Here is a 19,124-nt window from a genome sequence, read left to right as displayed (position 1 = left end):
TTCCATTTTTTCCCCGAAGTGGAAACGCCCAAAATCCAAGATGGCGGATATGCAGTCAGATTCTAACAAAATTGAATGTAATGGAAGGACACATGTCATATACATTTTTTGAATTGGTGTTTTTTAGCATCTCTTGGACCCCCTGAATACAAAACTACCTGATTCTATTTCCCCCCTTCATTTTTAGAACCAAAATCCAAGATGGCTGACATAACATATAGCAAAAATGAGTTCAGTCAGTCATTACATGAACTTTTTCAAAAATCATTTAAAATTTATAAAAATTCAACATGACATCTAGAAAACGATTGCGCACCTCTCTAGTATATATGGCCAGCTAATGTGTCTCATCCCAAATCTGAGCTGGCCCCTCTGATAATTTGTGTTTTATATTTCTAGGACCCCCTCTGAAAACAAAACAATCTGTTTCCAATTTTTAGAAGCAAAATCCAAGATGGCCAACATTGTAGCAAAATATGAACATTTGGTATTTTCAGGTTTATTAAGCTATTATGCTATTTTGTACGCCTGTTGGTAATATTTTGATAGTCACATAACTGTCATTACATTAAATGTTTCGTCTCATAGGAAGAGCATCTGGAATTTGGGGTGACACACTGTAAATCTTGTGCGCACATGTCGGCTAGCAATTGGCTAGTTGCAAAAAGTTGGCCTGTTGCCTCCAACTTAACTCTCGTGACTGATCAGAAAGTAAAAGAAAATCCTATTAATTCATTTCATAGAACAATTGTCCAAAAGAATGGACAAGAGGACCACCTTCATGTAATTCCCAACATTACAGAATAATGTGCAGCATCATTGAAGGAGCCAGTTTCATTTCATTTTTATGTAAATTATTTCCATAAAAGATTCACACTTGTGCCACTTATACGGTACCTCAAAGGTCTCAAAAAGGTCAGTGTATGATAGTGTGGCCATTACTAGGATCATGGGTGTGCTCTCACTGTCAGGCCAATGAACCAGTCTCTTTGCTGCAGCTTTCAAAACTTTGCTGCAGCTATTATCTCTTTGCAGCAACTGTCTGCTGTGGGAGCAGACTGGTTTTTAACCCTTTAAGCGCCAAAGTCGCAGAATTGCGACGGTGCGTCATCATGAACAAAAGCGCATGTAGATCAAACCAGCGGTCTTAATAGAGTTCATCCTCCCTACCAGTAGTTGGCAGACATGCTACCCTTTCAAACAAGACTACGATTGCGTCATTTTGTAGTTCACAGAGTCTTTGGTGAAGCAGTAAAACACGCGACAAGTGACGCGACAACAAAATGCGGAAGTAGCCACTTTGCGTCTTTGACTCGAGGCGTACGAGTTGGATTTGTGTTGTTATCAGTGAACTATCAGCGAGCTATTTCATCATGGCTAGTGAGAAGTTGAATCGTGGTGAAGTTCTGGGCATGTTATTTGACTATTCTGACTCCGAAGGACAGTTTTTTATCTCACGAGGAGGATAATGATCGGACGAGCACTCTTTGTTTACCGTGGCGAAACTTCCGAAGGCAGTGATGCCGACATGCGAAGCAAGGATGTTCTCTAAGCACACACACACATTGACACTCATTCGGTGACTTTATCCGATCTCAAAGGAGTCGGTGGTAGTGGCGAATGCAGTCGTAGTGTCCATACAGGTATTGGGTGGAGGAATTAGGGTGAGAGAAGTGGGTCTGGTATGTTAGCTTGGCTCCCTCCATTCAGCCCCCGGTTATGCGGGTAGCCACCTATCCGACGCAAACGCAATAATCCTGGGATCAGACAAACACTGTTCACCAAGCAGCACACACGCACTCATTCTGTCCCTCTTTCTGACTTCTACTGGGTGGATGGCAGCGGCGAACGTGGCCATATCTCCGTATGGAGAGGTTTTTGGTAATAGAACGCACGGTAATGAAAGACGCATAGGCAACCCTAAAAACCATGAATGTTTTAGACTCGTTGACAATCAGACTGGTCGCAGTGTTTGGACTGTCTTTGTAAGAGTTATACAAATCAGTAAAACAGCAAATAGAGACGAAAGAGGTGGCGATATATTTCCCTCAAACGGGGGAGAGGGTGGAAGGGCGCTGCGCTCGCCACGCGAGGGGGCGGGGATTGTGTTCCTGATCGGCTTCAGGTGTCAGGCTATAACGTAGCCTAATTACGTTGGACACAATACTATGGACATGATACTTGTGATTTCATACCCATTATGTGACAGTTTGCCCATTAGTTTTGTGAAATGTAAGTGACAAACTGTAGAAGCCACTGCTAACTGTGCCATGATCAACCCATTTAACTGCCTATACAGCGCCTGCTCCAAAGGCCATTAGTAGGCTATACAGATGTAAAAATAGGCATAAATATGAATTGAATATGTGTGCTGACCCTTTCTGTGAAAGTTTCACAAGGTAAAAAGGTACAGGTTACAGATACAAACATGTTCGGCCCTCATGGCAAAAGTAGTAATTGTTGCATTATATATTTCAATATTATTGCATTATATTATTGCAATATTACAATATATACTATATATATTCTGCCTAAAACTACTTATTTCCTTGACCATAGTGTATGTGCACTATGTGATAGTAATGGAATGTCAAATATTGCTAAATAAATTCAATAATCTATTGAAAAGTATCAATATTTTCCCAAAAATATTAAAAATTCAAAATGGCCGCCACCATATGACGTCATAATATGCAAATTAGGTATGCATATTTACTCCTAAAATAATCTTGGGGTCATCCCCAATATTTGTCTAATTGACAGTCAAGCTCTATCTGTTACCAGTGTCAAGCCACAGTCATTTGAATTTATCATGCCAACATTCAGCTTTTTTGAAAAATAAATTGTGGCGCTTATATACTATATATATTCTGCCTAAAACTACTTATTTCCTTGACCATAGTGTATGTGCACTATGTGATAGTAATGGAATGTCAAATATTGCTCAATAAATTCAATAATCTATTGAAAAGTATCAATATTTTCCAAAAATTATTAAAAATTCAAAATGGCCGCCACCATATGACGTCATAATATGCAAATTAGGTATGCATATTTACTCCCAAAATAATCTTGGGGTCATCCCCAATATTTGTCTAATTGACAGTCAAGCTCTATCTGTTACCAGTGTCAAGCCACAGTCATTTGAATTTATCATGCCAATATTCAGCTTTTTTGAAAAATAAAGTGTGGCGCTTAAAGGGTTAAAGGAATTTGGGGCACCTATGCACCATCTCCACTCATGAGCAATCAGCAGTCAGCGCACCTGCCAATCCTGCACCTGAAACACAGACAGACCAAGGAACCAGCAGGGAGGACAGCTAAGCCCCCTTGAGTCATGACATATGGTAGTACTTTGGGTTTTTGGTTCAAATAACAGAAGGCCTTGGTTCCAAGTCATGTGAGCCCACTCTCCTCTTCTTCACAACACATGGCTTCAGAATTGGGATGACTTGCTGTGAGGCCAACATAGGCATGCCAACGGGATGAGCCACAACAGACCCGCAGAGACGTGATCTCAATGGATGCTACTGATGGGTGAAGCATAATATTAGACACCATGGATGATATAGGCCTAAGTAAGTTGGGAATTATATGAGGGACGTTCAAAGCGTGTGAAGCACATGAGTGTGCTTACCGTAGGGAATACCATATCAGGGTATGACCCATCACTAGAGTTGAGGATATCCTCTGACTGTCATGTCAGAGAGCCTAGTTCTGTGAGCAGAGTGCATGGCAAGATTGTTGGCATTGGAGGAATGCTACATCCCGGATAGAACATACGGTTTCACAGCCTTCAGATAAGCTGAGGCCGACCTTGAAGCAACTTTGTAGCCCTTTGCCTTGATATAGGCAGCCAATCCAGTGAATGTGCATATTACTGTACAGCAGAGGCGATTCCTCATTGAGTACAAGGGAGGCGCCGCCTCCTGTCCAAAATCACGGAGAATAGTATGAAACTAATGCTTTACACGACTTAATAACATTGCTATTTCAGACCCAGCTCCATAGAAATGCATGTGCTCAACTTAGAGATGAAACCAATCTGTAATAAGATCCAGAGGCTCGCACAAGTTTTTTTTCGCTCATGACAACGCAATCGAGTCGAGTCTCAATGGACTTCAATGGCATGTGGGATTGTACGCATTTTTAATGGCAAAATGCTAAACGGTCATTGGCTATTGCCGCAAATTTTTTTTTATTTTGAGACTGAGCCTCACTGGAAGTGAATGGAGAAGAGAGAGGGGGAGGGAGGGACCGGAGACTGGAGCTCCGACTTGTGATTGGGTGAACCCCGTGTCAGTACTACACTGCCGTGCAATACAAGAACGCAGTAACTCAAAATGGTCGAATTTTTTTTTATATCGGAAATGGGTTCTAAACTACCTCATTTGTCTTGTGTCCAAAAATGGTGGTCCAACACCGTCCCGTTTTGGAGAAAACTCATTTTGAAAGTGCAAAAATGACCCAAAAAAAGTTAAACAAAAACGCAGCAAGTCGGCGAGTTACTGCTGCACGTTCCAATGGGACTGGTTTGGGAGTAGACAGTAATACAAGCTAAGAACGCAGTAACTCCTGCAGTAACTCCATTTTGTGGCAGTAATACCAGCCAAGAACGCAGTAACTCTGTTTTTTGTGGCAAAAAGTCACATAAATGTTGTTTTTTTGTATTTTTTTTTGTGTGCATTAAATTTCTACCCTAAACGAGCATTACCAGGAAGTGTCACCACCAATTTACCGGCAACACAGTTATCGCGCCATATGGAAAACTTTGAAGCCTTTTTTCTCAGTTTGCCGTTTTCAGAGTTACTGCGTTCTAAGATTGTAGGGCAGTACAGTAGTTGAGATGCGGATACCGGTATGTTATTAATTTGACTGAGAAGTTTCGTCGTGGTAACCAGTGAGGAAGCTATTCATTGCGGTGTAGCCTACTCCAGTTTTGTGTACAAATTCTTGTAAACCTAGTGTTGCGAATAAAGTCTTAATAGTGGCACGTCCTTATCCTTTTTAATCTCCCAATTCAAAAGTTGAAGTTGCCTACTTTTCGTAATAGGGCTAGCTTGCAAGAAAGTTAGAGAGCTATGCAAAATGCCAAGCATTGTGGATTAAATTCTGGCGAATTCCAGTCGTCCTTATGAGGAGAAAATGAATATCAAGGAGCAGAGCAGAGCACTGCCTAATATTGACTTGGTGAAAAAGGTAGGGAAGAACAACCGTTTCTTTTGAGATTTAGTGGTGTCTGATCAACTGTATCTGCCAAGTCCCGTTTCCTACTGTGCTGGCAATGTCTAGTAAAAAGATTTTGCGACCTCTAGTGGTAAGTTATGCCGTGCACCCAGTAATGAACAAAGACAACGAAGGCAAACTCAATCACATCATTATGTGGCGGAGGTAGGCCTAATGATAATAATAATAATAATAAAAAAAAACATTTCCCTATGAATAGGCTACAAGGGGGATAATGATTAATGATTAACAAATGTGTTTCAACAAGAGTCCTTTAGTGTGTGAGGCCATATGTGGCTAAGGACCAATGTAAGATGTGTGTCAAAATTGACACCCCCCCCCTTTTTTTTGCGTTCTGGACATATTGTAATTGAACAGCCTCCCCTGTTTGACAGACTACCAGCCGCCACTGCTGTACAGGTAGCACTGCATCAGGCACGTGCACTCCAATACGGCAGGGGAGGCTGTGCCTCACCTGTCTCTTCTAGACTTCATGAGAATGATGAGATGCAGTAAATGTGAATAATAGTAACAATAATAACTACTGTTTTCGAGCATATTTACCATAACTACCATTTGTGCAGTATTTAAACAGTTTCAATCATTTTCAATCATTTTTGTGGCCAAAACCGCACTATTTTCCCACCTCCTGCTCCGAATACACTGAATTTGGGCCAACTCCCGAGTTGGCCTCACCGCAGATTGCGCAATCCCTCAGTAACAAGCTTCAGCGCATGCGCCATTTTGCTCGTTCTGTGTATGCAATTCGTAATATTGTATTAAACGTTTTTATACACTTAATAGAAATATGTATGGTGTGCCCTCATTTTCCTGATATTTGTTTTCACTATTTTCTACGTGTGATTATCATTTCTTTACTCTGCGCGCTTTGGCATAACCCCATTGAAAAATAGAGTAGTGCGGCGAGCAACACATTGGCCTCAACCTCATTCTGCCGTTGAGTCTAGCTTTGTCAGTGACGTCATAGCGCCACTATCAGAGAATATGCTAGCTTGTTCACGTTGACTGCTACCATGGAAGTGGATTTCATAACGAAACTAAGATCATTCTCAAAGTTGGATTTCCAAGGGAAACAAGACGTGATAAAGAATGGACGACCGACACCAGAGCTGAGGAAATTGATTCAGGAGATTGGACAGAATATTATTTGATTATTTCACTGTGAGTGGAACAACCGAAAAGACTGGCTATGTGGAATGGGAGGCAACAAGCAAAACAACGTTAGCAGTTTGCTAGCTGGGTTGGATATGTCAAACCGTGAGAATATTATTGCGAGAAGCCCTGTAATCAAGACAGCATTTCAAGGTAAGGAAATTTGATTATTACATTTGCCCGCCGTGGCGTTGACTTGGGTCTAAGTTTTATTTGATTTTGTCAAGATGAAGGAAGAGTTGTTTGAAAAATAGTTCGGTTGCATTGGTTTTACAGTAGCTATGTTTCACATATGCATTTCAGGCGTAATCTTAACCTGCAACTAGTGAGAATGTTTTGAATGACATAGCAATGGCTACATGTCTCAAAGAATTAATTCATCACGAGTGATTTTGGCAACAGAACGAACTAATAGCTAGGGGTTGTGGGTTCCTGGATTTTGGTTTGGTTTGCGGCTGTGTGTTCACTTTGCCAGTCCCAGTATGCCCAAATGATAACGCTGCTTGCTATCCTAACGAGGCAGTTTAAAATGATAGTTCTAATAATCAAACGCTGTATAATACACGCTTTGAGGTTCGGCTCGTCTGACATTCTTTGAAATGTCCATCCTCAAGATGAACGACTGTGGAATATTTCAGCGTCATTATTGTTTAGCCTATTTAGGTTGAGTTTGGGTCCGCAGTGGTATGATGTGGATGAGGGGGATAGTTGACGGTTCTCAGGAGGAGTGTCCTCAAATGACGCACCATGTCGTGCCTATTTTCTGTCTACTCTAGTCTTTTCTACCGGAGGTGGTAGCTGTCCATGATCACGGCCACGTCTGGCTTCATTATCTATTTCACAGGCTACCAGAAGGATCATCCCGGTGGGGTGATATTCTGTTGTTGAATGCATACTGTGAATTGTTGCTGTGTAAGCGGTAGCCTATTACAACGCAAACATCGGATCTGTATTTTCGAGTGGTGGAGTGAAAGGAACGCTGATAAGCAGACCTCAAAATTCACCTTGAGCATTTTTGTCCAAAATGCTCGTGTGGCTTGGGGTTATCAGCGTCCCCTCTTTCAAAGACCAGAAAACACTGAGAAGGGCCTTGTATCTTGACGGCCTATAAAAATACAGTATAATCCTGGACACATATCGCGTCTGATCTGAATGTGGTGTCCACCTTTCTAACAGACATATTGGTGTAGGGAGGAGGAGTAGGCCTAGCAGGCCTAGTAGCGCAGCCTGTGCAGTAGGTAGCCTAGGTAGAACTAAACGTGACTCTGCCGCCAGTTATATGGTGAACTTGACTCAAACTTGTTAAATGGCACTGCCCCACCGTTGTTTACCTACACCCCCTGCGCCAACGCCGAGTCTGGACCACTGAATCCTGTGTGTGTGTGTGTGTGTGTGTGTGTGTGTGTGTGTGTGTGTGTGTGTGTGTGTGTGTGTGTGTGTGTGTGTGTGTGTGTGTGTGTGTGTGTTTGCACGAGAATCCAGTTCGTATCACAAAAGCCATCACACCGGTTTGTTCGCCGTGGTGCTCAGCGGTCTATATGACACCATGTTTTGAATCCTGTGTGTCTTGAGCATCCGCCGTGATGCTCAGTCCACATTGCTGCTGCTGTGTGGAATGTGAGATCACTGTTTGAATCCTGTGTGTGTGTGTGTGTGTGTGTGTGAGCAGTGGGCTGTGAAGGAGCTTACACTCTCCACTACTCTCCCCTCACCTCCCCTCCCCTCCTCTTCTCCTCTCCTCTCCTCTCCTCTCCTCTCCTCTCCTCTCCTCTCTTCTCTCCTTTCCTCTCCCCCTCTCCTCTCTTTTCCCATCTCCTCTCCTGTCCTCTCTTTTCCCATCTACTCTCCTCTTCTCTCTTCTCCTCTCCCTCTCCTCTCCTCTCCTCTCCTTGAGCTCCTCTCCACTCCTCCTCCTTTCTCCTCTCATCTCCTCTCCTCTCTCTTCTCCTCCCCTCTCCTCTCCTCTCCTCTTCTCTCCTCTCCTCTCCACTACTCTCCTCTCCTCTCCTCTGCTCTGCTCTGCTGTCCACATTGGTGCTGTGTAGTTTATGTGAGACCACTGTTTGAATCCTGTGTGTGTGTGTGTGTGTGTGTGTGTGTGTGTGTGTGTGTGTGTGTGTGTGTGTGTGTGTGATGTGTGTGTGTGTGTGTGTGTGTGTGTGTGTGTGTGTGTGTGTGTGTGTGTGTGTGTGTGTGTGTGAGAGAGATCTAATAGCATTTTCTCTGCGGAAATGCAGTAAGCTTATGTCAAAATATGTAGGCCTACCTTATGTTAAGAAAGCTGCTATGACATATGGAACTTGTCGGTAGGCCTATTTGGCAATTATTTATTTGAAAATCTGATATTGAAAAAGTTGCCTCACCAGCCATAAATCCCAGCGCACGTCACTGCACTGCATAATAGGTAGGCCTACTGTACATGAAGTGACTCATAGCAATTGTTGTTGGAACAATAATTTGGACCAGCACGGAATCCTCTGTGCTCGAATTCACAAATGAATGGCTTCAGAGTAGAGTAGAGTATCATTTATTGATTTATAGACCTGAAAGCACCATTACTGTTGATTTTGCCAAACAAAATGTCTTCCATCTTGGATTCTGTAATGGGTTTAGTTTATGTAATGGCTGACTTCGCATTCATGCAACAAATATTACCAAAACAAGTCAACAATGGCTTTATAGACTTCAAAATATGAAATATGCCAATTTCGCCATGAATTATATCAGTCATCTTGGATTTTGCCACAAAAAATGAAGGAAAACATTGAAAATAAGTTGTTATTTATTCAATGTTGCCCTGGAATTATAAAAAAAGTTCAATTGAACCTTAAAACTACATTAATGGTGAAATTTCAACACACAATGGCAGCCATCTTGAATTTGCCAGTAAATGTTCACGAAAAAAATGGAAACAGGTGGATTTGTATTCGGGGGGGTCCTAGAAGTAAAAAAAACACCAAATGGAAAAATCTATATGAAATGTTCCAAAACTTACATATGCACCTATACTATTAGGTGTATTTTATATTTTATCTTCTAAAACTTCCAAAATGGCGTTGTAAATAGAAATCGTCCATCGTGGGAAAGCTCGGACTCGGCGAATTTTGAACATCAGCATGGTTGTCGTCTTTAGGGAGTCCTACTAAAAAAGTAGGGCGTCCAAATTTTGGTTATTTTCAAAATAGGGCGTCGAAAAGACGCCCAGACGCCCCCCTAGCTAAAAGCCTGGTTGACGTATGGAATTCACTTCAATTTATGCTGTTTCTTGCCCCCCTTGTGAAAATAAAACAATTGGCCAAACTCACAACAGAAAGCCGTGCGGTGCTACTGTCCCTCAGAGAGCTGGGAAAAAAACCTTCATAGAGAAGTCACTCTTAACAGGTGAGCGCTATGAGCACAATGAGCGCTCTCTCTCTCTCTCTCTCATACTGTAGTAGAGTGCACTTCACTACTATTTATCCATTACAAATGGTGAATTTCTGAACCATTCTAATTTGTACCATTGAAGGCATTTGATAATGCTTCATCCTACGTTATATATAGGGCCTATACCTATATATGCCTTTTATATGCCTACCAAATATTGATCATTTTGAAATTATTTCAGTATTGCAGGACTGAAATTATGTCTGCATAGGACTATCAGTGCTGCTTTGCTTTCTAAACATGTTCAACACACTTTAAAAACACACTGAAAAGATACGGTCATAGTAGCCTGCTAAAAACATTTTGTTCATAATAATGGTGATCTTAAATTTTCACATTGACATCCTTAAATTTGACTTGGTAGATCGCGGGAGACCATGAACTTCAAAAGTAGATCTCGATTTAAAAAAGGTTGGGCACCCCTGTCCTATGGTATTGCTTTTATTATTATTATCAGGGAAGCCGACAAGGGTCAGCTGCCCCGGGCCCAGGGAGAGAGAGGCCAAAATTGGGACTTCATCACATTGTATTGGATGGTGTCCTTTCATATGACTTTGTCCTGGGCCCGGCAAGCACTGTCAGCGGCCCTGATAATTATTATTATTTATATACTTTGCCTGCAATAAAAACTAGAATGGGCACTCGGTAGAGCGCAAACCTTCGCCTACGTCACTTATTTTTTTCTGGCCATCTTCAGAGTGTGGGGCATAACATTCTCCAAATTTTGGTGTTAGTTTCATTTAAATCGGACCGGAATATCGTAATATTACATTTTTGGCCCAGTCTTGACCTCTTATTCAATTCAGCATGCACACATTGTTCTGGCATATACCGTAGTGCTTGGCAAAGAAAAACGTTTTTGACCTTTTCGTGACCTTGACCTTGACCTTTGACCCAATCACTCCCAAAAAGTAATCGATTGTTCCTTGGGTCATGACCAAGCATCCCAGTAAATTTCATAAAAATCGCCTCAATGTACGTTTTTGACCTTTTCGTGACCTTGACCTTGACATTTGACCCAATCACTCTCAAAAAGTAATTGATTGTTCCTTGGGTCATGACCAATCATCCCACTAAATTTCAGAAAAATCGGCTCAATTTACATTTTTGACCTTTTCGTGACCTTGACCTTTGACCTTTGACCCAATCACTCCCAAAAAGTAATCGATTGTTCCTTGGGTCATGACCAATCATCCCACTAAATTTCATAAAAATGGTCTCAATTTACGTTTTTGACCTTTTCGTGACCTTGACCTTTGACCCAATCACTCCCAAAAAACAAATCGATTGTTCCTTGGGTCATGACCAGTCATCCCACTAAAATTCATAAAAATCAGCTCAGTTCTGTCTGAGTTATACGAAGTACAAACAAACATTTTGACCTTGACCTTTGACCCAATCACTCCCAAAAACTAATCGATTGTTCCTTAGGTCATGACCAATCATCCCACTAAATTTCATAAAAATCGGCTCAGTTCTGACTGAGTTATACGACGTACAAACAAACAAACAAACAAACAAGCATATTCACAAATAAATAAATAAATAATAAATACACGACGGGCAAAACATAACCTTCTGGCGAAGGTAATAATAATAATAATAATAATAATAATAATAAATATTGGCTTCACAAATAAGTGACAAGAAAAATGAGGCTATATTTCTAAATATTGTTTAAATATCCTTATTGAGGTATTCCATGCTGTTATCAAGTATAAAACTTTTTCTGATAGGCTATCGTGCAGTCATAGTTGAAATTTTAAGTTGATGCTGTAGGCCTATATTAGCCATGTTTTTTTCAAATAAAATTAATGTTGGAAATAAAACATTGCTCCCAGTTGCTTTATACATTATATGCAGAATGGCAAGTAGATAAAAATAATAACTAAATATCGCGAATAATACCGATATCGCAATATCCAGTCATATTGTTCCAATATCGTGCAGCCCTAGCAGGCTTGTACGAAATTCTGAATTGAATTCAAAGTAATGGCATAATACGAACACTAGGTGGTGGAAGCAGCCCAACAGGTGCCGAGGATAGACACATACTGATGGGTGGCCGCTGGTCTCTGCCTGAGGTTTCTTCCTGGCTATAGTTTTTTTTTTTCTCAGACCTCATTGAGCTTTTCCCCCCTACAAACTATGAATCAAGCGAAAGGAAGTTGTTGTTTAAGTACTTTTTGATATAGGGTTGCACACATATTGGTAAGAGTGCCACAAACATTTCAAATACCAAACACATCACGCATTGACATCGAACCAAACCCTTCTCTACTCTCGCTAAATGTTTGTGTAACAATCGGTTGAGTAACAGCACATTCATGATGCGGTCAGATGTGAAAAAGTCAATGTCGGTATCAGTGCATGCTGGTTGCCACGTGTGGTAAAAAGTTTGACAGACGGAAGTGCTTTAGAGTTGTAACTCCTCTTGACAGCATTCTGAGAAAAACAGTCGGGTTTACCCATTAGATACTCCATGAGTAAACCCTTATGTCCCCGCTGCTTCAGATTGTCGCAGGGCAAAAAAGAGCACACTTAACACATTGAATGCTACGCCCGTATTAGTACATTTTTTCCCCCACGTGTTGAGTGTCAAGCCATAATAACACATTTTTGCTGTTTTTTTCCCCTCAATTTCAAAACTAGATACACTAATGCATAGTGGTGTGCATTGGCACTGTCCTCACGATTCGATTCGATTACGATTCGGGAGGTAGCGATTCGATTATATTCGATTCGATTCAATTCAATTCTACAATGCATTGCAATGCATTACATTTCTACTGAAAGCAAAGCAAATGTTTCATCAGTCGTGATGAGGCAATACAAGTAGTCAGATGCTGAGCAACAATTTATTGGCTGTTTTCTGTATCAGTCTTGCAGTTTTCAATGCTTTGAAGTGCTTTTATTTAATTTCATTTTATTTAAACATTCATTTGCTCCCGAAATATCCACGGAAGTAATTGAAACTTAAAAAATTGCTGCATTGATTATGGAACTTGCCGCATTGAATTGGATCGTCCATGCCCCGCATTGCATTGCAGAATCGATTATTGTTGACACCACTACTAATGCACCTTTTGTGTGATTTTTGTAACTCTTGTGATGAACAGAACTACCATAGATCATGAAAACTCTCAGAAAGTAAAAGCTCCTACAAAGTCAGTTTGGATATTTCATCTGGGCATTTTATCACAGTATTCACATATTCACATATAATATTAACACAATATTTCAGTGTTATTACAACAAAGTATCAAATCATGCACTTCCTGATCACGTCACGTTATCTCAGTAATCAAAACTAGCCATCTTGACAATGTTTTGGTAGTCATGGGATAAACGGAAGGACTGCTGCCAAAATATTTTGAAATGATCCAGTGAGACAACTATTTTGTAAAGCTGCACTGAAGGTCCTCAATGAATGCTGAGACGGCAAGATCAGACCAGTCAGTCAGTCAGTACGTACTTTATAAGCAGTCTCTCAGATCATCCTTTTTCTTTCTACAGAGAGAATGGTTGGCAAGCTTGTATTTGAACCAGATGGTTGCTGCAGAGACAATTGATAAGGAGGAGGAGACAGTCAGAACCAATATGATGTGAGGTTTGAAGTTTGAAGTTTGAAGCCGTGTCCATGAGATGCCATGCCTCTTTAGGAGACTAGTGGGTGTTCTGAGTTTAATGAGGACATTTTTTAGTTAGGCCCATTTAGCAGCCTGTAAGTGATCCCAATTTGTTGCTTTGTTGACACGTACCTTGTTGTATTCCCTGATGGTATGTGCTGCCTTTTACGTAGCTGCGGTCAAGACCATGAGATACAGCAAGATGTAGAATGTGGCCAAAAAGATTTAGCCATTGCAAGTTATGATTAATATTGTCACAGCAATCTCAATAGTAATGCCGATTATATTATCTTGTGCTCCTCCAGTACCCAGTGTGCTAAAGCAGGTCAGGTTTTCACCAAGGGCATCAGCAGTGTAGTTTTCTAGGAGATGACTGATCTCTAAACACTTGGAATGCACTGTCCAGTCAGCAGTCATGCAGAGTATGGTAATGTTCATATAGTTGTCAAATCCACCATGTAGTTGAAAGCAAAATGCAGTAAATGCAATTTTAATCTACCTCTGTCTGCAGCATCTGTTGTAGCATTGCCATTTGTAATGTGTATGTTCTTGAGAACTGACTCTTAGAATAGTGTAGCTAGCATTTGTTTTTATTTTTATTTATTTTATTTATTTATTTTTTAACTATACTGAAAGACAACACTTCTTTAGCAAGTTAACAAACTATACTGCATTGTAAGTTGGCACCACTTTGAATTGACCTGTTTGTATTTGTTTTGCCGATTTAACAACCATTTAACAAATGTCAAGCAGAGGTAAAATCTGCACTGGATGATTATTAAAGGAGAAACCCATTTTTTTACATTGGGCCCTTCATTTCTCAGTATAGCATAATTTTCTACTCACCAATGTTAAGGTAAGCGTACCCATTAAGCCCACCAAAATCTAAATTTCTTTATTTTTCAATCATCTTCACACAATTTTTTTGTGAAATGATTTCTTAAATAGTAAGATTTACCTCTCTTCTCAATGTTTATCACGGAGTTGATGAATATTTCAAAGTACAATATGAGGATTTTTTACGAGAAAAGTGAAAAGTCTGAATGGGCTTAAATGGTACCTTTGGTACCATTTAAGCCCACTTGTGTTCCAAATAAGCTCATATAGTTATTTCTCAATCAAAGTACTTGGTGAGGTGTGTGAGTTGAGTTTAAACAGTGTAGCCTACATGGCATAAATGGTTTCAGACCAAAATATTCTTCCAAAATGTAAGATTTGCTCAAAAAATAAGGCATAAAACCTAATTAAATATTACGGCATCTCTTACTTTATATACTTCATAAAATACTTCATCCAAACAGAGAAATTTATTTTTTGTTATTGATTATTGCTAGTTCATTATATTACGCCTTTTTAACCTCAAACTTGAGATTGTACAGCACTTTTTATGTTCCTCAAAGGCCTTTTAGGTTAGCATGCATGCCAGTTTGCATGCATTTCAATGGGGTGTACCATTTAAGCCCACCTAGTACCCATTAAGTACGCCTATACAAAAAGCTATTTTATGGAAATAATCAGCTCCACAAAACATTTCATGATGCATTTCTTTAAAGATCAATGCCAAACAAACTGGAATATGCTTAGAATTCATGCCTAACCACCTTAAGTCTTACGGTAGAGTAAGACAAAGATGGTGTGTGGATGTATGAAGAGAATAGCGGAGTTTGCTCGCTCATAAAACACATCTTTCCATTTGAAGGGAATTGCTATAATTTAGCAAAACACTGCATGTATATGTATAAAAATCATTACATTTACCTCTTAGTTAACTAAATATGAAAGTATTTTCAAAACATTTGCCTGAAACTAGCTGAAATTCGATGATTTCTGACATGTCCCAAAACGGCGAAGTTTTGAAGCGACTTCTTGTCAGTAGTCCTGAGACTGGATTCACTTGGACGGGGATAACTCAACGATAAAAAATGTGATTTGTTTGCAAAAAAAAACATTTTGTCAGTTACTAAACCCTTTAATTGGATAGGGTGATGAACAACAAAATCCACCTTTTCCCTTTCTTTAAATTGACCTCAAACTTGAAAGTGGGCTTAAATGGTACATGGGCTTAATGGGTACGCTTACCTTAGTTGTGTGTCATTCAGAGCTCTGCCGAAGATATTCGGTCAAGTTTGTTAACTTGCTTAAGAAGTGAGGTCTTTCAATAGCCCCAGAACAGTCCCCAGAAATGTCAGCTAGCAGTGCTGCTGCAAGACCCTCATGTGAGCCACGAATACCCCAGTTTTTTCCATCGTCACTTGCAAACAATTCTGCCTGGGCTAAATCTATCCCGGATACCCTATCTTTCTTCCTCTGCAAAATCATCCAGCCATACAGCATTTCAGCAAACAAGAGATTCAAACACCTGCTTGAAGTTTGGAGCCAAGGTATAGCATAACCGATAGAAAAGTGTTTGCTGAGAGGATAGTTCCTCCGCTGTACGAGCAAGTAAGAGTGGAGGTTGACGACTAAATCAGCCATGCCCAGAGGGTGTCAATAACGGTTGATGGCTGGACCTCCTGCACTACTGATTCTTACTTTACTATGACAGCACACTATGTGAACGAAATGGGGTCTCACATCTTCCAAGCAAGAGTGTTTAATGAGCCTCACACTGGGGTAAAGCTGCCAGTGTTGCTGCATGATGTCCTCTTAGATGAATACACAGAAAAAAATCCTGCCTTGTTGACATACGCAAGAAACATGCTAGTGGACGGAGCTGGCACAGAGAGCACCATGTCCAATGCGACCCATCTCATCCTTCTTCTCCCTCTTCCTGTCACTCACTCTCTCACTCACTAAAAACTGAGACACTTTTAGAGGAGAAGACGAACCACTTAAGAAAGCGTCCATAAAAATTAACAAGGCCAATGCGTAACGCCAATATGGCGTGTGCCTGTTCATCTCCGATCTGTCCAGCAACAAGAGCCAATAACTTGCTGAGTTGTGCTGTCATTTATCCAATTATCTCGCCACATTGATGTGCAAGCTTTTACGACTGCTCAAACTCAAGCCTCGGCCAGATGACACCGCAACGCGGGTTTTTTTGAATCCGAGTTGCAATTAAGTTGCAACCATACAGCATGTTTCAGTAAAAGATCATGTCCTGATGACAACGACAGTCTTGCTTCAGAATACACATTTCTTTATGTGAAGTTGTTGAGAACAAAGTATTCGCTAATGGCCGTGATCGCCCACTCTTATCATGCAAATGACCTGTCACGCAGGGACCTTAGACCAGTGACAGTGCCAGAAAGGTTCACATTTTTTTTAACAGACCCAGCAAATTTTGTTTTCGATCTACAGACATATGCCATGGCTTGTTTAAAAGCTGAAGATCTTAGCTTTTTATTACTAAAAACGATACATTTCTAGCCTCTCCCATTCCGAAGTTATGTCCATTTTAAGCGACGGATAGTTTAACAAAAAAATTGCGTCATTTACCCCCTTTGTAAAAAGCGAAAGACGGTTTTATTATGAGCTTTACTCTCCGCAAGCGCGTACATAGCAGGTTCAGAATATCAGAATGTGCAAGCTGCATAATTGAACATTACTAGATGCCACAGAGACAAGTTAGATACAACAACTGACTGTACTGAATCATGCTGCTTAGCACCATGCTTCATTCGTGACAAAGTTGCTCTTACAAGAATAAGCACGCATGCTGCAACTTCTGGAATATTTTGGAAGACATTAGAACAATCACCAGGGAGTTTACAGTCTACATAACTGGTTGGCCCTCACGAAGTTGTAAGTCTGATGTCTTTACTCCTTTCATTAGTTAAGTATGATGTTTTGTATGCAGGAGGAGCATGTCAAGTTACTAAAGGAATTTCTTATCCCAACATGTGTAGGCCTACTAGCATTTGCTACTAGCCGACTTATTTTCAAAACCAGCATCGTGTTGTTATTTTTCATTATGCTGAAGTGAGTGCTACGTGGAAAAATAGGCTACCAGCTTGGTGCATGTGGCACCTTGTGTAGCTTGTGGAGTGACTAGAGTAGCGAAGCATTGCCATTTAGGCATCTGTTGATTGTGTTCTACACTTTATGCTGTTTTTTTTTAATTTGAGAAGTTTAAACTAAGGTGTTGAATACCAATAGCCTACAGGGCAGGTATTTCTCCCTCCTCTCCTCTGGAGGCTGCTGCGCACCGCTTCTCCTTCTCGTTCTGCCCATTACGCCTGTTTCAACTAGTGACATATAGGCCTACATAATATGCATTGCTGATAACTGTTTGGGTGCGCAGTTAAAAGATAATATGAAGCTTTGCTTCATGTTAGTCAGGTTTTTTTTTTAAGATTTTGAACACGAGTGACCTACACTGGGCAGTTTGAAACGTAAAATATTGACCGTGGTAGAAATGAAAGAGTCTCCACAGTCCACACAAACAGTTGTCTGATGATGCCATTGTGCATGGAATTAATGTTGTGCGCAAAGCTAGTGGTCACTGTGAAGATACCTCACTGTTTTTGGCCATGTGGCTGTGACGCAGATGTAAACAAATCCGTTTCAACTGGAACAATGGCAACGCAAACGCCTGCGTTACTCGATTTTCGCACTCTGGAACCCATTATTCAAAAAACTCGTTTTGTGCCACGTTTCTGGTGGGTTTCATATGGTTAGTCCAGGGGAACGTTGTCACTGGCATAGAAAATCATTCCCGTATAGCCAGCCCCTTAATCGGTATGACTTCTGAATAGCTGCTGCTGGTCAGTGGCAGATGACATGTGTACTCACATGGGGTTGCTACAGAGTACGCCCCACTTGATCGCAGAGGCCGCACAGCAGAATGTATTGTCGTGAAGTGCTGCACATGGGCAGTTCTAAATTAGCAGTAAGAAAACAATGTTTTACAGCGTTACTTTCATACATGGCCAATCCTAGATTGCCATTATAATCTGGTTCTCATTTCGATTCCAACCACATGCTTAGTATTTTGCACAATTGTCCCATTCCTGTTTTTCCCATTTATTCTGAGATGCCCATGGTCTTCCTAATCTGAAATAGCTGCCCTGAGGCGTTGCCAACATGGCCTCCAAGTGAAGAGACTTCCGGGAAAAGACTTTGCTCACACACACACACACACACACACACACACACACACACACACACACACACACACACACACACACACACACACACACACACACACACACACGTGCATGCACACACGCACGCACATTAAATATAGCTCTCTAAATTTTCATGTTTAATTTTGGTTGTGGTCTAATGTTTAGTTGAATGAAATCTTATTAAAGGGACACTGTGAGATGTTTAGTTGTTTATTTCCAGAATGCATGCTGCCTATTCACTTTTCACGAATACTTACCACCAGCATCAAATTCTAAGTATTCATTATGACTGGAAAAAATGCACTTTTCATACATGACAAGGGGGACCTTCTCCATGGTCCGCCATTTTTAGCTGCAAAAATGACTGTGCTTGGACCATAATAGAAAATATTTGTTTATTACTTAGTAAACTTTCATGTAAACATCAAATTTGACAATAGGCAGCCCAGTTTCAATGAGCACCATAGTTGCAATACCTTTTTTGGCCATTTCCTGCACAGTGTCCCTTTAAGGGTATACGTTAATGTGCTGTATTTTTTTGTTTTTACAGCAGTGTGTGTGTGTGTGTGTGTGTGTGTGTGTGTGTGTGTGTGTGTGTGTG

General features: G+C 40.7%; 1 protein-coding gene across 1 annotated transcript in view; it reads right to left on the bottom strand.

Moving 5' to 3' along the window:
• Nucleotides 1-19,124, bottom strand: part of LOC134461304 (gamma-crystallin S-1-like) — a 383,074-nt gene that overhangs the window by 350,661 nt on the left and 13,289 nt on the right. The window lies entirely within an intron of this gene.

This window comes from Engraulis encrasicolus, chromosome 13 (assembly GCF_034702125.1).
Source record: "Engraulis encrasicolus isolate BLACKSEA-1 chromosome 13, IST_EnEncr_1.0, whole genome shotgun sequence".
NCBI lineage: Eukaryota > Metazoa > Chordata > Actinopteri > Clupeiformes > Engraulidae > Engraulis > Engraulis encrasicolus.
This window is presented reverse-complemented; position numbering and strand designations above follow the sequence as displayed.